The 25,616-nt window shown below is 41.1% G+C and overlaps 1 protein-coding gene across 6 annotated transcripts in view; it reads left to right on the top strand.

The window, feature by feature from the left end:
- The window catches only part of ralgps1 (Ral GEF with PH domain and SH3 binding motif 1), a 762,687-nt gene that overhangs the window by 125,615 nt on the left and 611,456 nt on the right, over positions 1-25,616 (top strand). The gene's annotated exons all lie outside the window — the stretch shown is intronic.

Genomic DNA, 25,616 nt, shown 5'->3' with positions numbered 1-25,616 from the left:
GTGTGTGTGTGTGTGTGTGTGTGTGTGTGTGTGTGTGTGTGTGTGTGTGTGTGTGTGTGTGTGTGTGATTTAACGCTTTATTTAAGTGCTTCCAGCAAATCTGTTTTTTTTCCTCTCCTTGGTTTTCCAGACTCATCAGAGAACCGATTACTCCCAAGCTCTCAACACCAAGTTGTTCTGTCAAATTCAATGTCAGTTCACATTCGTTCTGGCCTTTAATGTTAAGCAGGAGGTGTCTGAGACTAAAAACAGTCTTGTCATGAATTCAGTCAGCCAAAACAGAATGCTAGTCAGTGTTGGAGTCAAAAACAAAAATCCACAGATGTTCAACTCTCTGAATTAAGAAACCTAGTCAGGGGAATGATGACTGTGGCAATTATACTTTCTCCAATATAAAATCTTTTTGTATGTCTAATTTTAAAAGGGGCGGCACGGTGGGTCAGTGGTTAGCACTGCTGCCTCACAGTGCCAGGGACCTGGGTTCAATTCCCACCTCGGGCAACTGTCCGTGTGGAGTTTGCATGTTCTCCCCGTATCTGCGTGGGTTTCCTCTCACAGTCCAAAGATGTGCAAGTTAGGTGAATTGGCCATGCTAATTTGTCCGTAGTGTTAGGCGCATTAGTCAGAGGGAAATTGGTCTGGGTAGGTTGCTCTTTGGAGGGTCGGTGTGGACTTGTTGGGCCGAAGGGCCTGTTTCCACACTGTAGGGAACCTAATCTAAATTATAGGGAGAACTTTGTATCAGGATAATTTTACACCACCTTTTTTAATGCATTAACACATTTGTTATGATACATTTATTTACAAATGATAATTGAATAGATATAGTTTTCATTATGTTATAAAAACAGGCCTTCACCTAATGTCTTGTCCTTACAGAATATTTGGGGCATGTGCGTTGGAGAAAATGGAAGAAAGATTGAACTGGATGATTGAAATTGGTGCCTAGTGTAGGTCAAGGGAGGATGTCAGGTTGAGGAATAAGGAATGTCGATGGTGTTTTCTCAGCATTCAAGAGGCAGATTGACAAAAGAAAGAAATTAAATAAAAAGTACTTTCTTTTTGTTAATTAACAGTTGAAATTAAAGCCACAAAAAGAAATCCTCCTCCTCCACCAATATTACAGTGAACATTATCTCCAGTCACCCTCCAATTAAGATTTGGAGAACAAGTAAAACTTGGTTGAAGTACTTCAATATTTTGCCACAGGAGCAGGTTTTGTAATATTATGGGAATGAACACATTAATGACAAGACGTGATCAGGACTTGAAGTAGAGAGGAATGGAAATGCTGTGCGAGAGTATCAGGTACAGGTTGTTCTGCTATAACGTACATTTTGTTAACAAGAATTCACTACAATGCAATTGATGAATTATGGACATTGTTTTAAAATGTGTGTTGGCTGTAACGTAATTACATTGCCTACACTGTTTTTAGAACGCGATTTTTCTATAATGTGGGGTTGCACAAGAACGGTCGGGCCTTGCGTCATGTTGTAGAGCAGAGGGACCCAGGAGTATTCATTCAGAGCAGTTTCAAGGCGAATTTTGATGGTGGAGAAGAAAAAGCCCAAATCCCAATGAAAGGATATCCAAAAGCTGATTGGTAATTATTGAAGTTTAAGGTAGGAGGATGCAGCAAACCCATTTGTAATCAGACAAATTATCACTGCTACACTGTCTTGATAACATACATCCAATCTTACCTGGTGGTATAAAAAGGTTTAAAGAGGAGAGCGTGGTTCAAGTTAGCAGGATGGGCTGCATACTGCTTAAATAAATCAGGATTAGTTTTACTACTTTTTGTTCATATCAAAGGACAAAGCTGTGTGATAATTCCCTGTTTATTTATTTTTTTTGTTTGTTTGTTATTCCCCCACACTACCGCCTAACTGCGGTAGTGCTTATTATTTTTTCCCCAGCACCCATGATGTGTGTGTGCAGGTGTGAGACACAGTGAAAGACACAAGGTGCACAAATCTTTTTATTCAATTTCCACCACCAGGAAGATAGGAAAACACCCGAGTGGCCAGTGACAAGCAGTGCCCTTCACATCAAAGGGCAATACTGTGTGATCAAAACAGTGAAGGACGGGATTAGTTTTATGCTGATCCAGGCTTATTTGCATCAACATGATATAGAATATTCCTGGTTTTCTGTTGGTGATCTCTCATGTAATTCCTTATAAGCCACTTAATCATGAATTAACAGCACTTAGAATGAAGCCACCCTAAAAACATCACTCTTCGTTGGGTTGCCCTAACCATTGGATTTCATCTTTGTTTGCCACAACATGATCAGGTAGATTGTTTTTGGAAACGAGATATGAATGGAGAGAATGATGAATAATGACTGACAGTAGAAGGTGTAAAACTGGAGAGTTGACCAAAAAGAGGGGGAATAAAAAACAACAAATGTTTGCTGACACAAAAGTACAGATTTGAATTTCCCCAAAACAAGTGATTGGTTCCAAAAACCATAACTATAACAGAGGTGAGGGTTGACTCCAAACTTGCACACCTGATGGGAATCCTTGCCTTCCATGTGTGCATCAGGAACTTGAGGATGGCTAACCTATAAGTAGTCAACGTATGATGCTGGAAAAGCACAGGTCAGGCAGCGTCTGAGGAGCAGGAGTGTCGATGTTTCGGGCATAAGCCCTCCATCAGGAATTTGGGGATGGTGGAGAGGGAAGGAGGCTGAGCGATAAAAAGGAGGGTGGAGATGGGGCTGGGGCAAGGTAGCTGGGAAAGCGGTAGGAAGAGCTTATTCTCGAAATGTCGACTCTCCTGCTCCTTAGATGCTACCTGACCTGCTGCGCTTTTCCAGCGCCCCACATTTTGACTCTGATCTCCAGCATATGCAGTCCTCACCATCTCCTATCCTGTAGGTACCCTAACACGTAACTGGCACCTGACATATTCTATCTGCAGTGTGAGTCCATAAGCTGGTTCAATAGAAACTGATCAAAACTTGAATATTTCTGCTGCAGTTTTACAGTACAATCTTTTAGTTGTGTGTCATTTTCTATCATGTTATTTACTGCTTATAAATTATCTCACTCGACATCAAGAGCAAAATATAATGGCAAAGCAGGCAACTACAGGACAGTGAGACTAATATCGGTGGGGGATGGGGGGAAAGTATTGGAAAAAACGAGCTGAGGAAAATATTAATCTTAATTTTGGGAGGCAATGATTAAAGAATAGCCAGCATGGCTTTATTTGTTGGAGATAATGTGTGACAGGTTTGACTGAGTTTTTCAAAGACTTACACGTCTTTTCTGTGACTACGTGTGTGGATGAAGGTAGACTACTGGATATTGTCTCCATGGATTTCAGTGTGCAGAAATTGAGGCCTGCAGATGCTGGAATTCAGAGTCGAAGAGTGTGGTGCTAGAAGAGTACAGGCAGCTTCCGAGGAGTAGGAGAATCAACATTTTGGGCATAGTCCTTCATCAGGAATTTCAGTAAGATTTTTGACAATGTCTTGGAAGGAAGATTGGTCAATGAGATAAGCAATGCCCCCCCACCTCCACCAATGATCCAGAGTAATTTGGCTAATTGAATCCAAAACTGACTTGGTAGTAGGAGGCAGAAAGCTTTTGTTTGTGTGACTGGAAGCCTGTGTCTAGCTCTCCCGGAGGATTGATCGGTTGCTGTTTGTTGTCTACATTTTAATGATCTAGTCATGAATGCAGGAGGCGAGATAAATAAGTTGACAGATGACACAAAACTTTGGTGTGGTAAATAATGAAGAGGAAAGCCTTCAACAACAGCAAGATATAGATGGGCAGAACAATGACAAATGGAATTAAACCCTGTAAAGTCAGAGATGATGTCTTCGGGAAACACTAACAAGACAAGAGAGTACACAATGAAGGGCTCATGCCCGAAACGTCGATTCTCCTGCTCCTTGGATGCTGCCTGACCTGCTGCGCTTTTCCAGCAACACATTTTCAGTACACAATGAATGGTAAGACCTTCAGAAACAGATGTTCAGAGAGACCTTATTGTGCACGTCTGTAGACCCTTAAAGACAGCAGGCCAAGTGGATTAGGTGGTTAAGAAGGCATGCTGAATATTTGTTTTTATTAAGGAGACATTAAATACAAGAGCAGGGAGGTTGTGATGGAACTGAATACAGAGGAACCTCAATTATCCGACTACCAATTATCCGAAAATCAGATTATCCGAAGGCGATTTCAAAGTCCCGATGGAAACATTACATCAAAGACATTTCCAACAGTGATCGTGTCTTTTGTTTACAGTGACTAAACAGGCACCGTCTCCAAATGACTGACCTCTCGCCCCTCTTTCTCTCCTCACACTCTGGAGTTCTACACGGGTGTACCCTAAACCCCCCTTCCCCAGATAATCTCTCCAAAATTCCACCTTTGCCCTGTACAGGACAACCTGTCAAAACGTTGCAGTAGAGATTTACAACACAAAGGCAACTACAGCAGTCTTGTTGGCGTACAGTCCAGCTGCCCCAGATGGGAAAGTGTTGGACAGGGTTTTGGGGGCGAGGGGGAGGTGTTGCATGGGGTTTGGGGCTGGGGGAGGGGGATGTCATGTTGGGGCGGGGTTGTGGGTGGGGGCTTGTTGGGGGCAGGGTTGCAAAGGGTAGGAGGCGAGGGGGAGGTGTTGCATGGGATTTGGGGCTAGGGGAGGGGGGAATGTGGTATTGGGGGCGGGGTTGCACGGAGTTGGGGGCGGTGTTGGAGGCGGGGCCTCTGGCTGTGTGCTGCTGCAGACTCCTGAGCATACTTTAAAACTCCGAGGCCCATTTAATCGGTTAACTGAATAATCGATTATCCGAACGAAATAGAGTCTATCCATCACGTTTGGATAGTTTGAGGTTCCCCTGTATAACATTAGTTAAAAACAGATTTCTGTATGCAGTTTTAGTCATTACACCACCAGAAGGGTGTGACTGCACTAGAGAGAGGGGGCAGAGGAGATTTACCAGGATGTTGACAGGGCTGGAGCCATAACGAGACACGAGGTAGGGAGGGTTCTTTGCTCAGAGTAGAGAAGGTTGAGGGGAGATCTGATTGAGATGTACAGGATTATGAAGGGCATTGAGTGAGTGGATGGGAAGAAACCTTTCCGCTTAGTAGAGGGATAATCAACCAGGGACCATCGATTTAATGCAAAGGGCAGGACCTTTCAGAGCAATTTAAGGAAAATTATTTGACCAAGAGGATTATGGGTGTCTGGAACTAACTGTCTGAAAAGGTGGGAATCCTCTCAACATTTAAGAGGTATTTAGATGATCTTTTGAAATTTGGCAGTAGACAAGGCTGTAGTCCAAGTGCTGAAAAATGGGACTAGACGCGCTTAATGACCAGCGTGGAGTCTAATCAAGCTACCCAAGGTGTAGAATCAAATCAAGGTAGCTACTGGTTACAGTAACATTAGTTTAACTTCTTATGTTAACTTGGATATGTGTTACTGTTGAGCAATCGAGTTATTTTTATTGCAGAAAATCAGATATGAGTAGTGATTAAGCTAATAAGATGAATATCCATTTGATGCTCTGTCCTACAAGTCAGATGTGTGGTTCCAAGTCCCATTCGGAATCTCACCTTAATGCGATGCTGCACTATTGCTGGTGCCATTGTGCAGCGGAGACAAACTAGGATCATTACACCTGTTCCAATCATTCAAAATGCCGCAGTGCTGTCCATAAGGTAGAGGATTGTGCTGGTGTTCTGGTCAGCACTCTCAGGATTCAGCTGCTGCTTTGTTCCATTGTTCTGGTATGTTTCTTATAGAAAATGGCTGTCTATCTACATGGATATGACAATTCGCTTTTAAAATAGCTCATTGTATGTTGCTTTGAGATGATCCTGAGAGATGTGGCAGGATGATAAATTGATGTTGATCGCTTTTTAAAAATATTTCCATACAATATATTTAAAGATAATCGCTACCATAAAACAGTAATAATTTGTGCTTATCAATGAAAATAATTCAGCAAGTAAAAACCAAATCCCTTTTTATTTATTCATACCATCCCTACAATGTAGGTGGCACGGTGGCACAGTGGTTAGCACTGCTGCCTCACAGCGCCTGAGACCTGGGTTCAATTCCCGCCTCAGGCGACTGACTGTGTGGAGTTTGCATGTTCTCCCCGTGTCTGCGTGGGTTTCCTCCGGGTGCTCCGGTTTCCTGCCACAGTCCAAAGATGTGCAGGTCAGGTGAATTGGCCATGCTAAATTGCCCGTAGTGTTAGGTAAGGGGTAAATGTAGGGGTATGGGTGGGTTGCGCTTCGGCGGGTCGGTGTGGACTTGTTGGGCCGAAGGGCCTGTTTCCACGCTGTAATGTAATCTAATCTAATCTAATGTGGAAACGGGCCATTTGGCCCAACAAGTCCACACCAACTCTCTGACGAGTGACCCACCCAGACCCTACCCTACTATTACTGTACACTTACCCCTGACTAATGCACCTAATCTACACTCCCCTGAACACTATGGGCAATTTAGCACGGCCAATCCACCTAACCTGCACATCTTTGGATTGGGGGAGGAAACCGAAGCACTTGTGAAATCAATCAGTCATTTATGTTGAGCATGAAGTTTTATTTCTGCAGAGGTTTAATGCTGTTAGTACATACTAAAGCATTGCTTGGTGCTTTTGCTGCTGGATCAATACTGAGATCTTTTGCTTTCTCTCTTGGTCCTTCTTTATCGAGCAGCTGAACTCTCCAGGTTTCATCCACAGCTGAGTCTCCAGTTTTAACAGCAATCCAGCGCTGTTACATTTCATTACTCTCTGAAAGACCCCTGGAGGAACAACACATGGCCATAAGAGAGAGAAAATAATCAATAAATACACACCGATACAGGGAGATGCTATACGTTCCTGTTCGTCAAATACGTGCAAGACTTTTTCTGTGATTCACTGTTATCTTTGTTGAGGAAAAAGGAACTGATTTTGCAGAAAAAAAATGACAGCCACGTTTATCTGGTATTGCTGCAGTGAAATGAAACAAGTTATGTGAGCACGTGGAAATGTAATTGAATTCCAGATCATCATTGTGAGCTGCTCACATTTTAATAGGAAGATTTGATTTTCTAGTTGTTAAGATAGCTTTGAAAATCATTAACCACATTCCATTCAGTACCCTGACATGTGAGCATTTGCAAACTATTGAATGGATAATGTGCAGAGATTAAAAGGGCAGTTAGACATTTTAAATCAATGGCAAGTGCTTTCAGCTTCACATCTGTATAATGTGTAGCTTTGCTCTCGTAAACTCAAGTCAAATATAGGCAAGTCATGCAATACCTCCCTCTGTATTCTTAGACCACTTTTGGCTTCACACTATAGCAATATAACTACATTTGATGCAAAACTGACTTTAGAAAGCTCCCAAGCAGCCCAAGTTTCAGCCTTCAGCTTAGTTATTAATAATAGCAAACTCTTTGCTAACATTAAAACTGTATTTTGATGATTAGTGTGAAGGCTGTTATAATAGCCTCTTGTGCCACTGTAGAATTCTGGTTCTTTCCAGTGCCTGGCAGATGCCATTTTCTGATTCCATGCCATTTTGGATTCTGAGAACATGCTAGTGCTATCACTTGTATTCTCTTGGGAGAGAGAACCTGGTGTCATCTTTCTGTTTGAGTTGCACAGGATGCACTGCAACAACTTGCCAAGCTTCCTTTAGCACCTGCCAAAGCTTGTGACACTCTGCAGCCTAAAGGAATAAGGGTAGCAAACTTGGGGAACACTGGAGAAACTCAGCAAGTTGGGCGGCTTGTGTAGAGATAGAAAAACAGTTAGTTTTTCAAATCTGGCGTGACTCTTCAAAACTGAAAGGTGTTGGAAATTTTATTTTTAATACTTTTGACCGAGGCAGAAGCTCTGTACAAGGGATGGAAAGATTGTTTATGGTGAAGAAAGAGAAAGATATGTAAAGTTGATGTAAATTAAGGTGTGGAAGGGAGAGAATGGATCCTGTCTACTAGGAGCGAGAGTTTACACATGAGAACATGGACCAATTTTACCCATTCAGGATATCAACAGTAGCTTACCTCCTCCCAGACAATGTGCTGCAACATGGTGATCGTTGTTTGAAGGGTTTATAATATCACTGGGTATTTTAACTGGCACTGTTCTTCCATTAATTGATTCCCTTTCTTTGCCTTCATTTTTTCTCTCTCCTTGCTTGTTCCTTATTGTGGAAGTCAACTGTTTATTTTGTTTTGTTTCAAATAATAGAGATGGCCACCCTCTCCTTTTGTCCCTGTGTTTCTGTTTACTTTGCAGCTGGAATTCTTCCCCTTTCAGATGTAAAGCCTTCGTATCATTTATAATAAAGAATCTCCTGTGTCCTGTTATGGAGCTCAATCCTTGCCGTACTTTCTCTGATGTTCCGAATTGACAAAATATTCCTATGTGCTTTGCTTAGTCATTTTGGCTGTATGGGCAAAATGCTAAAGTCTCTAAACTATGTTTTGAATAATGGATTGGTTGCTAAGAGACCTGGAGCCTAGTAAGCAAGGCCACGTTGTGATAAAACGTAGAGTGCCAGACAATTACAGATAAAGGGAGAGGACAACATTTGGAACATTATGTAAACACCTCATCCTGGTGTTATCAACTTGGTCACATACTGATATAAGCATGTGAAGTCCAAGGTAGTCAATTAAGATAAGAATAGGAGATAGTAGGGACTGCAGATGCTGGCAGTCAGAAACAATAAAATGTGGAGCTGAAAAGGCACAGCAGGTCAGACAGCATCGAAGGAGCAAGGAAGTTGACGTTTCGTCTTGGGAATCAGCTATGCCCCTTCCAAGCTGTTCCAATACAGTTACAACGCTGACATCTTCCCAACAATGTGGAAACTTTGTCCACAAGGGTGATGCGGTGGCTCACTGGTTAGCACTGCTGCCTTACAGTGCCAGGGACCCGGGCTCAATTCCTGCCTCAGGTAACTGTCTGTGTGGAGTTTGCACATTCTCCCCGTGTCTGCGTGGGTTTCCTCCAGGTTCCTTCCACAGTCCAAAGATGTGCAGGTCAGGTGAAATGGCCATGCTAAATTGCCTGTAGAGTTAGATGCATTAGTCAGGGGTGAATGTAGGGGAATGGGTTGCTCTTCGGAGGGTCGGTGTGGACTTGTTGGGCCGAAGGGCCTGTTTCCATACTATAGGGAATCTTAAAAAAAATTGCCCAGGTACATCCTGTACTCAAAAAGCAGGACAAATCCAACCCAGCCAATTATCGATCATCAGCAAAGTGATGAAAAGGTTTGTTGACAGTGCAATCAAGCAGCACTTACAGGGGAATAACATTCTCACTAATACTCAGTTTGGGTTTCACTAGGGACACTCAGCTCCTGACCTCATTACAGCCTTGGTCAAAACATGGAAGAAGCAGCTGAATTAGACTGCCCTTCACATCAAGGCAGCATTTGACTGAGTGCAACATCAGGAGCCCTAGTAAAACTGAATGAATGACACTCTAAGAAAACTCTCCACTGGTTGGAGTCATGCCAAGCACAAAAGAAGATTGTTGTGGTGGTTGGAGGTCAGTCATCTCAGCGCTGGGACATCCTGCAGGAGCTCCTCAGGGTAGTGTCCTAGGACCAACCACCTCTGGCTGCTTAATCAGTGAACATTTCTCTATGATCAGGTCAAAAGTGGGGATTTTTGCTGATGATGTTGGTGTACAGCATCTTCTGCAGCTCCTCAGATACTGTGAAGCAGTCCTTTACCAGAAAATGAATCAGACTGGCCATATAAATACTATCATTATAAGAGCAGATCAGAGGCGAGGAATCCTCATGTCCTGATTCCGTCTGGTCCTCATCTCCTGAAAAATAAATAAAAAAGAATATTTAATCCTCTCTCAATATATACACATTCTGAATTTAAACCTCACTAATTAAAAAGCTAACCAAACTTAAACAGTAATGATGCAGTCACTGTAGACGTACATTTAATAGCAATATTTTGAGAGATGCAAGTTAGTCTATATCAAAGCAATAATTTTTTACTATGTTTTCTCGCTATTTGTACCAAACATACCAAAAATTAAAAAGGATCTTTAAAATGTTCAAGACCTTTTACATCGTTGTCAATTAGTATGCCAGTCAGCTTTGTATATCCGGTTTTAAAGAGTCGGTGTGCTATTGCTCTGTCTAAGGATGTTGTAGGATCAAGCGTCCTAGTTCCAGATTCCTCCAGTGATAACATTTGCAACACAAGTAAGCCATCATATCAAAGTGAATTCTATAGCAGCAAGGGATCAGTGGCAGCCTCAAGCATCAAAGAATATTTCTTCTGACCATTCTAGGGGTTGAATAAAGTGAAAATAAAAAAACAATAAGTAGGAAGGAGATGAAGTAAATTGCTGAGGAGAAAGGTAACTGGTATTAGAATGAAACATTAAACAAAGCAGGAGTGAAATTCCAAATGTAATTATGTCATATGTTGTTCTCACATGTACTTTGCTTTCAATGAAGCAGCAATGGCCGATCACCTTGTTGATTTTAAGGTCTTGCTGAAAATTTCACATCAAGCTAACATTTTTCCTAAATCAATTGCACTAACAGTGGGAGTCCAGTAAGCTGACTCTTTATTGCCCTCTGGTTGTTAGGCTTGCTAATAACTTCTGATTGAACTAATGTGACTGGGCTGCTGAACTCAGCAATAGATTTTCTGCTTCACTACCCAGTGACTGGTATCGTATTTTAACCAGGTTGTGCCAACCTTGCTACTGTTGGTGCCACTTACTTGCCTCACCAAATTGCAGGAAGGTTGGTACATGGGATTGTTTATTATGTACAATCAACAGCAGAGAATATAATCTAACCAGTCTTTTGTAAGTAGTTACACTGGGCATGCTTCCAAGAATAGTGCAAGATACTTCCTAACATGCATCCTGTCCAATGCTTGATTTCTTCCTGAAAATGAAATGTGACAAATAACTGATGTGTGCTGGGGAGTAATTAAGGAATAGAAATTACAACATAGTTTAATTCAAAGACAAAAGAATAGATGTGGGAAACTTGAAACTAAACCAGAAAACAATGGAAATCCTTACCCCAGGTCTGGCTGCAACTGTGGAGAGATGAACCAAATTAATGTTTTATCAAACTGATCTAAAGAAAGCTCAAGGTGAAAAAGGAAAGCAATGAGAGGGAGGCTGGAAACCAGGTCAAGTACGGCATATTGGTATGGACCTTCAGAACAATTTGTAACAAGATCCTGATATACACTCTGACAAATCCAGCAAAGTATTGACCAGAAACTCAAGGGCGCCAAGTGGTTCATATCACCTGTGGAAGTCTGCAGCAGGAAGTTCAACAGGATAGTTCTAACTTGAGCCATGAGATACATCACAAAAGCAGCATTTATTTAAAATAAAGAATATGAATCAAGCAAAGGATTCTTTAGTTGCAAAGTCCAGAAACTCCTTTTTGGCCTGGCCTGTTCAATATTTGTTTTCTGACCATGGTTTTGCAGGTTTGATTACACTGAGTTATATTTTCAGACAGTGTGATATTCCTTGACCCACAGCAAGTTCACTGAACTGCCTTCTCCTGTTCCAATGTTACTATGTAGCTACAGCATTTATATGGCTAGCCCAGTCCAGTTCTTGGTCATAACTCCATGAATATTAATGGTATGCGGAATTCAGCAATGGTAATCATAATGGGAGAGAGACTTTCTCCTTTGTAGTGGTTAGGTCTGGCACTTGTATGGCACAAATTTTATCAGACCAATTGTAGATGTCACTCAGGTGTGGCTGCATGCTGACGTGAACTGCTTTGGTATTTGGGGAGTTGTTACTCGACACTGAACATGAGTGAGTATTCTCACTGTTGACACTGAGGGGAAAGGTCATTGATGAAGCATCTGAGAATGGTTGGGCCTAGTACACTATGCTGGATGTGATATCCTGCAGCTGAGATTGTATGCCTCTAGCACCCACAGGCATCTTCCTTTGTGGTGAGTGTGATGACTGCACTGGCTGAAGGATTTCCCTTCTGATTCTGATGGATTTCTGTTTGTGACACCTTGAGGCCACACTTGGCCAAATGTTATATTGACGTCAAAGGGCAGCAACACTCATCCTACCTCCCATCGAGGATTCAGATGTCTGAGCCAAGGCTGTAATGTGGCTTAGAGCTGAGTGGCCTTCTTTCCTTCCATTCTGAAAATAGGTCTTTGACCTGAAATATTAACTCAGCTCTTTCCCACAGATGTTGCTTTGTCTGTTTCAGCATTTTCTATCAAGCTCTCAAAATTTGCAAGATAATATGGTTTCTTAAGTATTATGACCACTTTGTGCATTTCTGTTCAGTGGCTAGTCACTGGTGGATAGAAATGGCTAGACTGGAGTTAAATAACCTTAACACAAGTTACTGCGGGTGATGTTATTGTATGACAGTCTGGTATGTTTCTCAATTTCTTACCAATGTTTCACTGCAGGCGAAAAGCCATTTATTAAGTGGATTAATGCCTCTTTAACATAGCAGTGAGGAATTTGAAACAACTGTGTTAAGCAGTTGTGTAATAATTAATATCTTGTAGTCAGAGGCAGTAGCTCAAAGTGTCACTTTCAAATGAAAAAAGCAGTTGAGCAGGTTATTATTTGAGCTTTTATACAAATGTTACCAAGAATATTGTGGGATGTAAGAAACTTTCAATCTTTAAATGGGAGATGTAACACTTTAAATGGGAGATGTGGGCGGCACGGTGGCACAGTGGTTAGCACTGCTGCCTCACAGCGCCTGAGACCCGGGTTCAATTCCCGCCTCAGGCGACTGACTGTGTGGAGTTTGCACGTTCTCCCCGTGTCTGCGTGGGTTTCCTCCGGGTGCTCCGGTTTCCTCCCACAGTCCAAAGATGTGCAGGGTCAGGTGAATTGGCCATGCTAAATTGCCCGTAGTGTTAGGTAAGGGGTAAATGTAGGGGTATGGGTGGGTTTCGCTTCGGCGGGTCGGTGTGGACTTGTTGGGCCGAAGGGCCTGTTTCCACACTGTAATGTAATCTAATCTAATCTAAAACTTATTTACAGTCCTTTAAGATATAGGAGCAGAAGTAGGCCATTCATCCCATTGAGCTTGCTCTGCCATTCAATACGATCATGGCTGATCTGTTTATCCTCAACTCCACTCTCCTGCCTTTTCCCCATGAGCCTTAGTTTGCCTACTGATTAAAAGTCTATCTATGTCAGCCTTGAATATACTTACTGACCCCAGTCTCCATAGCCCTCACCAGTAAAGATTCTCTCAAAATTCACTCAGAAGAGATTCCTTCTCATCTGTCTTAATGGGTAACCTCATACTCTTGAGATTATGCTGTCTGATCCTAGACTCTTCCCCCAAGGGGAAACAACCTCTCTGCATCTACTCTGGGAAGCCCCCTAAGAATCTTATATGTTTCCACAAGGTCTCCTTGCATTCTTCCAAACTACAAGTAGGATAAACCCAAGCTATTTGACCTTTTTCATAAGACATTCCCTCCTTACCCAGAACCAACCTAGTGAACCTTCTCTGGACTGCCTCCAATGCCAGCACAAATTTCCTGAGATATGGGGAAGAACTGTTTCACAGTAAAACCTGTTCGCAAAAAATCCAAAACTGCTCACCGTTTTGCAACTGTTGTCTGACTAATGTCTTGTCGAGTTTTAGTAAGCCTTTCGTATTTTTATAGACCATCCCCTTTGAAATAAAGGCTTAACAGTCTATTGGCCTTGCATATTACCTGAACTTGTATGTTAGCCTTTTGTAATTCATGCATGAGGATCCTCAAATCCCACTGTGTGGTAGTTTTCTGCAGTCTGTCTCCATTTAACTAATAATCGCCTCCTCTAATCTTGCCAAAGTGCATAATCTCACATTATATTCCATCTGCCACGTATTTGCCCATTGTTCAAACTGTCTATCGCTCCCGATGCACTATTGGTACTTTATGTCATCCTCACTATTTGTATACTCTTCATCATTCTGTTGTAAAGCCTTTTCCTCATCTCTTTAGCCAATGACAATTGGTGAGGCAGCTCGAATGCCCTGGAGTTTGTAAGAGTTTCTAGGCTCAGTGCACAACTGAGCTTTCAAGAAGCTTTCAAGATCTGAACGTCCATTTGAAGTGACCCAGCTAAATGTGCATTTAAGTTTGTTTCACAAATGCGAATCATTGAAACCAAGTAATAATTTTGAACTCAGCTGATGTTATCATCATAGAATCCCTACAGTGTGGAAACAGGCCATTCGGCCCAACAAGTCCACACCAATGCTCTGAAGAGTAACCCACTCAGACCCATTCCCCTACCCTATTACTCTGCATTCACCCCTGACTAATGCATCTGACCTATACATCTCTGAGCACACTGGGTGTTTAGCTTGGCCAATTTGCCTGACCTGCACATCTTTGGATTGTGGGGAGAAAACTGGAGCGTCTGAAGAAAACCTCCGCAGACATGGGGCGAACATGCAAACTCCACACAGACAGTGACCCAAGGCAGGAAATGCTAGCCATCGAGCCACCATGCTACCCTAATGTTGTTACTGGACAAAGTCAGATCCCAGACTAAATCTGGTTTGATTTAATGTGATGTTCTTTCACTGAAACACAAACACAGTTTTTTTTTAACAATAAAACAGCAGTTTATTACAGGAAAGAAAAACGATGAACTGTATGGTGGCTCAGTGGTTAGCACTACTGCCTCACAGCACCAGGGACCCGGGATTGATCCCATCCTTGAGCGACTGTCCGCGTGGAGTTTCCACATTCTCCCCATGTCTGCATGAGTTTCCTCCAGGTGCTCCAGTTTCCTCTCGCTGTCCAAAGATATGCAGGTTAGGTGGATTGGCCATACTAAATTGCCCATAGTGTCTGAGTGGATTAGCCATGGGAAATGCAGGGTTACAGGGATAGAGTAGGGGGTGGGTCTGGGTGGGATGATCTTTGGAATGTCAGTGTGCACTTAATAGGCTGAATGGTCTGCTCCACACTGTAAGGATTCTGTGATTCTATATAGAAAACCTATTCACATTTAATACAAATTGAAAAATTTTGAAGTGCACTGTGAAAATACAATCTCATCTATCGTAATGCCATTACATTGCAGTACTCAAACACCAGAGAGTTTTCTTCACTATCGTACCTATAGGTTTAACTTAACTATGTGTTTCAATTCCCAGTCTTGAACATTTGGTAGCCTGCTTCTTGATTTAGTCCTGCAATTGAAGTTAAACTTTCTCAACTTCAAATAACCCCTTCAGCGCTCTAGTCGAATGCTTCTGGTCTGGAACTTCCAAGCAAAGGCATTTACTCTGAGCTGAACTATTTTCTAATAGTTCTAAATTTTCTCTTTTCTTAAAAGCAAAACTGTTTCATGCATCTAACTTCTACCAGGAACTCTGTGAACTGGGAAAAAAAGTGCTTTCCAAGCTATGGATACTTCCCTTAAGCAAAACAAAACCATTCCTTCTGATGAAAAGGTAAGCTAATGCTCCTCAATGGTTACTCTGACCTATTGCAAAAAAAATTATCATTATCATCCTCGGAACTCCCTCTCGCATAGTGGCTTAACAAATCATTGCCCTAGAAATACTGAAGAGTTAATCATTAAACCCTCAGCATATACACAAACCAAAACTCCTGTGCCACTTGTTCAAAATCTAAGATAAATTAGACTAAAATATATAAAATATACATCTTGCATCATATTGCCTGCTCATCTGCTGAGATTCACCATCTAAACTTTAAATGGGATGCTCTTAACTAAGATGTGGCACTTTTTATGTCTACCCACAACTTGTTATAAGGGGTTTGTTACTGAGGCCCCAGCAGAAGAGATTTGCTGTACAAGGGTCCAGGCTTGCCCAGAACCTCTTCACTTTCACTGTGGTATTTCAAAGCCTGAATTAGATGGATGGGGTGTGAATTAAGAAACTGTACTTCCCATCCCTTGATACAATGGATGTCTGCTGGGAGGCCTTGTTTAGGGAGGTTGCTCCATATGAGGTGAAGGGCAGGCAGTCAGAGTTTGAGCAGGTTGTCATAGAGTACATGCAGCATGGATGGTTTTATAGAAGGAGAAAGTGAGAATTGCAGATGCTGGAGATCAGAGTCAAGAGTGTGTTGCTGGAAAAACACAGCAGGTCAAACAGCAACCGAGGAGCAGGAGAATTGACATTTCAGGCATAAGCTCTTCATCAGGAATGAGGCTTGTGGGCCGGCGCTGAGAGATAAATGGGAGGGGGGGTGGTGTTAGGGGGTTAAGGTAGCTGAGAAAACGATTTTTGTATAAGGACTTTTGTGAAATGTTTAGGAATGAAAAATACATACTGGACCTTTTCTGAATATGAATATTATATTGATGCTTTAATCCCCATTGCTGAGGTCCACAAAGTGAGTTGTTAGTGTTTCTGCTACTGAGAGTGAGGCAGGATCATCGTAATCTGTCCAAGGGACAAAGTCCTCAATTGGGATTGATTTTTGTTAGATAATTGACATGCATGAATACAGTTACCCAATAAAATCAATCAGATCATTTTAGAGTCATTGATGACACGAAAGGACATAATTTGGCCCATATACTAACTCTCTGTACAATGACCCAGTCAATCCCATTGCCCAATTACCCTGCAAGATGTATTTTTCCTTGAGTGTCCAGACGCTATATTGATTAAGGAATTGGGTGTGACCGATCTTGAGAACATGAAAGCTACAATATAAACACAAATTCTCTTTTCCTTTTGTTCTTTTATCATCTGAAAACTGCTTTAAAAAAAAGGCCAGATTTATCATATTTTGCTGACTGAGCAGAATGCAGATTATGTGGCAATATGCTAGACAATTTAAAATGATGTTTAAAAAAAGACAGCATTGATAGCAATAGCATGTTTCTGATAATTGTCAGGTTTTGAATGTAAGGATATAATACTAAATGCAAGAGATTTATTTTGAGAAGAGCTCAAATCCTACCCTTTTTAACAGTTGTCAACTGTCAGTGCCCTATTCAGTTGCACACTCAGTGTAATTTTCCTAATCCTCTTCACTGCTTTACATTATAGTTTTATGAGTGGAACTTGCCTGTAACTTGTAATTTCCAAGTCAAGGGATTTTCAGTAATTATGGAGTTATACCTGCCAACAATAAAATTACTCTCCCCTCAAGCTATTTTGGACAAAGAAAACCATCTATTAACAATGCCTAGCCCAATATGTTTTTCCACATTAAGGAATCTCACATGCTCCAGATTTGTTCTGCTTGTGTTGTTCTTTTATCTGGGTTATTGAGTTTTCTCATAAATGGCAGATTTTTATTTTCCTTTTCTCTCAGTACAATAATGTTAGCTGTGGTTCAGTAGGTAGCATCCGCATCTGATGTGGAATTGAGTCTCGTTCCAGAGAGTCTTTGCGCACAAATTCAAGGCCCAATACTGAGGGGATGCCATGTCGTCAGAGTGCATCTTTTGATGAGATGTTAGACTTTGACCCCATCTGCTGTTTGGGGTGAGTGGTAACAATTCCATGACACTATTTAAACGAAGTTCTCCCTGGTGTCCTGGACAAATATTTATGATTCTTTATTGAAAGTAAAGGCTTTTTTTAAAAAGCTTTTTTGTTTCATCAGGACAATCTGCAAGAATACAATTTAACAGGAAGACAACCTGTTTACACTGTATAAGAAGAGGATGCAGATTTGATGGCAAATATGATCAGAGTTTTTTTTAGCAGTACTTGAGCTCTGTGCTACCATAGAATCCCTACAGTGTGGAAACAGCCCATCCTGCCCAACAAGTCCCACTGACTCTTCACAGAGCATCCCACCAAGACCCATCACCCTATATTATCCCCGTAACCCTGCATTTCCCATGGCTAAAGCACCTAATCCAACACAATGGGTAATGTAGCATGGCCAACCTCCTAACGTTCCATTTTTTGGACTCTGGAAGAAACCCAGAGCACCCGGTGGAAACCCACACAGGCATGGGGAGACCGTGCACACTCCACACCGACAGTCACCCGATGCTAGAATTGTACCCAGGTCCCTGGCACTATGAGGCAGCACTGATATACCAAATGACTAGTTTGATTCAACCAACAGTACTAAAAGAGATGCATTTGATCACTGTTTATGGACATTATGCACAAGTTACTACTTTGTTTGCTACATTTTAATATTGACTTCTATTTCATTATTACTTGTCTATAAAACCTTTTTGGGAGGTCTTGTGGTTGTGAAAATTGCTACCCTAGTGCAAGTCAATATTGAACATGCTTCCCAAAGATGCAACTTTAATAAAAACTGGCTTTATTCACACATAACCTTATTTATTAACAATTGCCTACCTGGCTCACTTTATCCTGATTATAACCACAATGACTCCAAAATCTCCCTTTCGAACATAAGAACTAGGAGCAGGAGTAGGCAATTCGGCCCCTTGAGTTTGTTCCGCCATTTGAAATGATTAGGGGTAATCCCATCTTGGGCTCAATTCCACGTTCCTGCCTGCTCTCCATAACCCTTCAACCCATTACTAATGAAAAATCTGTCTACTGCCTCCTTAAACTTACTCAATGTCTCCGCATCCACCATACTCTGGGGTAGTGAATCCCATAGATTCATGACCCTTGGAGAGAAGCAATTACTCAAATCTTATTTTAAATCTGCTACTCCCATTCTAAAACTATAAGCTCTTGTTCTAGATTGCCTCACATGTGGAAACATCTTCTCTACATCTACTTTCTAATCCCCTTAGATCTCCAATTAGATCTCCTCTCATTCTTCCAAACTCCAGGATGTCTGTGCCTAAGTGAGTAGGTGTACAAGGACATCTGGGATGGGCCAGTGACTTGGGTTACTCTGTAGTGTCTTCCTGGAGCAGAAACAACTCAAAGGAAGATTGGTTCACTGAGTGATAGCAACATTGAGTATCTCTCTAAATTACAAGGAGAGGTTAATGTGACTTGTGAAGTGCTCAGACTGGAGCATGAGATTAAAATGAATGCTATTGTGTTAAACTGTAATCATGATTGAGTATTTATTTTTCTTAATTTCCTTTTAATGGTAAAATGTGGAGCCATATTAACTTTATTTTTTGCCTATTTTTTGGTGTGCTTGCCATTAGGATTTTAATGACTCCGTATAGAGTAATACAAATGAGACCATGTAAAGTAGTTATTGAGGAAAAACTAGCAACAATTAAACACTTGAAATTTATTTGTTTAAATCCATGCTTATTCTTATGGGACTGGTATCCCATTTGTTTACCTGTGCCCGATGGTCAGCACACTGCAGACAGGTGTTTGAACAAAAATACCAATGTACGTCATACAAGAGAGAGATTCTGAAATTGTTTTTTAATGCAGCTAGAAAAGCTAATTTATTTTACTGCAAATGTGACAGCCTGTACTGGATCACAATGTGAACTGTCCACAAGACATGCAACTAACACATCAAGCTTCATTGATAAGTTGGAATTTTCTCTCACAACACTGATGTGCTTCGAGATATCTAGGGGGCAATTAAACACAGTGAATTTTGGGGAAAATTCATCTTTATTTGTGAAATGACAAATGATGAAACAGAATTGAATAATAAAGCCATATAAGAAAAGACATACATCATCACTAGTATTTCTCAGCACTTTCAGTTCCTCCATCCAGTTTAAATTATATATTTTCAGTTAATAACAGAAGCAGGTGGTTCATGTTCCCAGGAAGCACAAGATGTGAGTTGGAATGATTTGTGCCAGAACTGCAGGTTGTGAAAACGTCCATTAATCCTGTGAATTTAAATCACTTTGTGCTATGTAGCTCTGGATTGACACCTCTGCCAAAGAGGCAAATGATGAGCGCTCTTCTGAGCAGGCACATTGACTTGTTGCATCAATCCAATTTGCCAAATTGTCATCTCCTGTAAGAAGTAGACCTCTGAATCCTGCTGTGAAGTCCTTCCCAGCTGCATGTCTAGCTTGCTGCAATTCTGATCCCGCTTACTCTTGAAGTTTGCTTCCACAGTTATTTTTTTCCCCTTTGAAATGCATTTTTCCATTAAGCCCACATACAATTGGCATTGTGGACATGTCACTTGACCAGTCTCTGATTGTTGTCAGCTTCTTAGAATTTGCTGATGTTGCATTGTTTCAATTTAAAGGTATCCAGCAGTTTATGGATTATAGTATTTACAAAATAACCATGAAATGAATATAGATGTTGTAAAATTTAGTTTGCTAAGTGGCTGCATTTGGTGATAATAAAATTAAATAATCATGAAAACACCTTGAAAGATGTGGTCCTGCCACGGTGCACTGGCTCCAATCGTAAAGGAGCCAGAAACCCAATATCAATTACACCAGCCTGGCTCTGGCCTTCCCTTTAGGAAAGGATTTCTAAACCAAAACTAACCTGCCCATATTTCCAGGATTCTATGTAAATTCCTTGTGCATTTGTAGTTGACAGAACTTGTGAAGGTTAAAGTATCGTTTCCTAGTTGGATAAATTAGAAGCCATTTTGCTTGAAGATGAAATAATATTTAGGCGATATTGTTACCTTGCATTAAATGTCCTTTTTGGAAAATGCCTATTGATTCACATGTTTATTCAAAGTGGAGAAGGAAAGGCATTTTTGTAGGTGAAAATTAAGATGACAAATAGTAAATTAGAAAGGAGCTAACATTTACAAAAGTATCAGCAATCATTTACTGTCTGATTTTAGTAACTGCACCTCAGGTTAAAGTGCCTCAGAATTTATTAGCATTGTATTTCCTCCAGATGGCACTTTAGTTCCATGCATATGTGTTTGCAGTAATATATATCCTGCTGTTTTCAGAACTGTAGTTCGCAATGAGGAAGATTAATAGTCACCTTGTGGTCTATGGTGAGAACCAGGGAAGAATTCTTCTCTTCTGGCTATGTTCCGGGAGGTTCTACACATCTCTATAAAACTGATTCATGCCCTGTTAGAAATTTGATATTGTGAACATTGGCTCTGGAAACAATCATACAACTGAATCTCCTATGAATGTTTATGTGTTAGGTCTTTTTTTGTTTTATTTATTGGAATATGTGCAGCACTGACAAGGCCAGTATTTATTGCACATCCCTAAAGTGTTAGAAGCAAGTGGCTTGCGTGACCATTTCAGAGGGCACTTGAGAGTCAGCCACATTCCTGTGGGTCTGGAGTCACAAGTAGACCAGACCAAGTCAGGATGAGAGATTTTCTTCCTTAAAAGACCTTAGTGAAACTGATTTTTACAAATATCAATGCTAGTTTGGGGCTAGTTTTATGTTTCAGAGTTATGGATTGAGTTCAAATTCCTCCATCTGCTATAGTGGAGTTTGAATCAATTCCCTAGGTCGTTAGCCTCTGGATTACCTGACCAGTATTACGACATTAGTGCTGATTCCCTCAAGGTCATTTAACTGACATTGAAAATGGTCTCCTAAAGTGCTTATCCTTGAAAGCAGTTGCTATATGTTTTTTATTCTTCTTCATAACACAAGTATCAACACAGGCTGTTTTGGAATAATGTGTAATCCCATCTCAAGGATATAGATTTCAGATAAGATTCCCCACTTTTGTGGCAATACAAATTCAGAGCAGGAATAGGCTATTTGGCCCCTCAAGCTGCTCAGGGCTGATTTGCCTGTAGCCTCTGCCCTACCTTTATGCCTCTTGAAGATATTCAATGACCCTCCCTCCACTGCTTTGGGGAAGAGCGTTCCAAAGACAGAGAAAAGATTTCTCTCCATCTCTTCTCTGATGGAAGACCCCTTATTTTTAAACTGTGCCCCCTAGTTTTAGCGACTCCCACAAGAGGAACAATGCACTCAGTACTCAGCCATGTCAGGATCCTATAAGTCTCAATAAGATCATCTCTCACTCTTCTCAACTCCATTGGTACAGACCCAACTTGACCAACCTTTCCCCAAAAGATAAACACCTTTGTCACCACCTCTGTCCAACCCAATTCTAACCCAGGTATCTCTGAACGGTTTCTATAGCATTTATATCCTTTCTTAAATGAGACCAAAACTATACACCGTACTCTTGGTGCAGTCTCAGAATTGTCCTGCACAGTGATAGTAAATCTTCCCTATTCTGATATTCTGTTCCCCTTGCAATAAATGGCAACGTTCCATCTTTCTTCCTAATTACTTGATGTGCCTGCTCACCAGCCTAATGTGATCCATGTACCCTGCACACCCAGACTCTACTCGACCTCAAGAGTTCTGCAGTTCCTCGCCATTGAAATAGTATGCTACTTCTGTATTCTTCCCACTACAGTAGACAAGTTCACAGATTTTATATTATATTCCAGTTGTCTATGTTTCCCCACTCACTTAACCTGGCTATATCACTTTGCAGACTCCTTCTGTCGTCTTCACAATTCACTTTTCTACATATCTTTGTATCATTGGCAAGTGTAGCAAGCATACATTTGGTCCCGTCAACCAATTCATTGATGTAAAGTGTCAATAATTAAGGCCCCAGCATTGGTCCCTGTGGCACTGCACTTGCTAACCTAAAAGTGACTTGTTTATACCTGCTCCCCGTTTGCCCTCTATCTATGCTTTTGCCCCCTAAACATTGTGGACATTTGTGTAGCATTGTAATCCTCAAAGTGGCAGCTTCTCAAATAGCTTCTGGAACTGTAAGTGTAGTATATGCATTCGTTCCATTTTATCCACATTAATCGTTACTCCCTCAAAAAAAAATTCCAGTAAGTGAGAAGACATAGTTTACCTGTCTCAAGGCCATGTTGAATCTGCCTGATTGCACCAAGGCTTTCGAAGTGTCCCTTAATGAAAGATTCAAGCATTTTCTCTATGATCAATGTTAGATGGCTTGTATTTTCAGCTTTCTAACCAAACAATCCCCCACCCAGTTTCTTGAGCATGTTATCTTCTGACCTGATTTATGCCTTTCCAGAATCTACTATCTCTTCTATCATGGTGGCTCACTGGTTAACACCGCTGTCTCACAGCGCCAGGGACCCAGGTTCAATTCCTGCCCTAGGTAACTGTCTGTGTGGAGTTTGCGCATTCTCCCCGAGTCCTCTGGGTGCTCTGGTTTTCATCCCACAGTCCAAAGATGTGTGCGTTGGGTAAATTGGCCATGCTAAATTGCCCATAGTGTTAGGTGCATTAGCCAGGGGTAAATACAGGATAGGGGTATGGGTTTGGGTGGGTTACTCTTCGGAGGGTTGGTGTGGACTTGGGCTGAAGAGTCTGTTCCATACTGTAGGGAATCTAATCTCATCTCAGCAGCAAGCCCTTGAAATGAAATTCCTCAGGATCTGGACACTTATCAGCTTTTAGTTCTAATAATTATCTGAATAGCGTTTCCCTGATGAATGTAATTGTCTGGAGTTCCTCCCCCTTTTTAAACCCTGGTTTTCAGTTACTTGGCTCCTTAACAGTGAAGACCGACACACAATAGAGTGAGGAGACGGTGGTTAGGGATAAGTTTTATGAAAAACTCAACGTTGTACAGAGCTGATGTTAAGGTAAATCAAATGTTCCACAGTGCTGTCAAGTGTGCACTATTTTTGGTTCCTCAATGGAGAATGGGTGCACATTGTGAAATGGAGTTTCCGTTCATTTTCTGTCTAGTTTGTATTGCAACTGTTCCAGCCATTTCAAAGGATTGTGACATTCGAAATACGACTGAGTTACGTCCAATGCCATTTGTGTTCTTATTTTCCACGATCTTCTTATGATGGCTTAAGATTAGTTTTTCCAGGAGGGATTCAGGTCTCATCCACAAATTGCCAAGTCAAAGTGCCAGGTTTCCATAGCCTGCATTGCTTTTGGTGCATTTTCAAATTGTGCCCATTTGCTGAGACACATGGGCTTTGGTAAACAGGATTTGCAAGGTTTTGCAAAGCAAAACTGAGGAAACTGAGCAGTGTACATCAGTTAAACCAGTCAAATGGGTCAATGTAGACACTCTGTTTAGGAGAAAGGGAGGTCTGCAGATGCTGGAGATCAAAGTTGAAACTTGATTGCTGGAACAGCACAGCAGGTCAGGCAGCATCCAGGGAACAGGAGATTCGACGTTTCGGGCACAGGCCCTTCTTCAGGAGGGCCTGTGCCCGAAACGTCGAATCTCCTGTTCCCTGGATGCTGCCTGACCTGCTGTGCTGTTCCAGCAATCAAGTTTCAACAACACTCTGTTTATCCAGCTTTGGGACTGAGACTGAGAACTTTGGGACTGCTGGTTTTCAGAGGAAATAAAATTGGAACACATCAAATTCCAGCTGGAATGTTTTACTCTCGTGACTAGGGAATCTAGGAAATCTGGTTGATTACAATATGATTACAAAACACTTAAGGGTCATGGCCATATTAATTCACTGCCATCCGACAGTTGTAAGAATGCTTTGTGTGTCCCTCTTTTCCCTATATCAGATACATCCCTTCAAAATGATAAATGATCTAAGCCATGTAGGGTGAACTTTAAGCTAGTGAAAGGCAAAATTACAACAGATATTGAACCATATTGATCAGGTCTGAGATCACCATATGGAATAGATTTTTCAGTGGAGAAGAAAAAGTGAGAAGTGCAGAACACTGTCAGGAATAATTATGGTCTATTGGTTCTTTTAGAAGCATTAAGTGAGTAGGGTCAAGTGGTTTTCTGTATCTGTAACCATATTTGATCTTGTGAAATAAGTAAAAGTTCGTACGCACTGTAAAACCAAAACTTCAAAGCAACTCTTTGTTCCAACTATCTAGAAAAAGAAAGCAGGCTAAAGTATATTTGCATACTTAACACCAAAGTATAAATGACACATTAAAGTATTTAAATGTGCAACACAAATTTACATTTTCTGGCTTTACATTATTCCAGACTTTGATTTCTGTATTAGCTGTTATGATATATTGCTGCAAAAATGCACAGAGAACTCAGTGCTTTCAGTCACATCATAGTCTGATATATTCAATACAGACATATTCTTCCAAGTATTTGAAAAACTTTCTGTAAGAGTCCAACATTGTTTTGAAATGGAAGAACAGGAGATGTTAATGGTGACTTCTGTCATGTTTGATTTCTGAAACGGTGTACACAATTGTGTTGAATGTGCTTTGTAATAAGCTGCAGTGGAGGTGTTCCCTGTTAAACTGAGCTCTCATTGCTTAAAAATACATATCCAGACCTAGCATTTATACAATTATTTCCAGATGTTCACACATGGTTTAGATGATGAAGAGATGGTAATGTGTAAAAGGCTGACCAGCTGAGCCTCAGACAACATTACTACATTTGGCACTGTGTATATGGCGTTTTAAATTGTATTTTACATGAACTGGTCTCCCCCCTTGATTATTCTGCTGTTGTGGCTTTGAGTTGCCTTTACTCAATATGGTTGGGGTACCTTGCTGAGAAAGTGTTGACCAAAAGAAGCAAATTAAAAATAAGTAACAAGATAGGGACTGTTTAACAGCCCTTGTAGGTCTGTGTTGAGGATTTATTATATTTTTTTTGCAGACACTACGTTGTGATGTAGACCAATCCAATATCCCCATGAATGAACTATGAGGGAGCATGGAGATAATTTATTTCTGCCTCAGCAGGACTGTGTCTGTAATGCAAATGCTGTCAATCTATTTTGGCTGAACTATATTTTCT

This window comes from Chiloscyllium plagiosum, unplaced genomic scaffold (genome assembly GCF_037043375.1).
Source record: "Chiloscyllium plagiosum isolate Xiang-an unplaced genomic scaffold, Cpla_swu_hap1 HiC_scaffold_21, whole genome shotgun sequence".
NCBI lineage: Eukaryota > Metazoa > Chordata > Chondrichthyes > Orectolobiformes > Hemiscylliidae > Chiloscyllium > Chiloscyllium plagiosum.
This window is presented reverse-complemented; position numbering and strand designations above follow the sequence as displayed.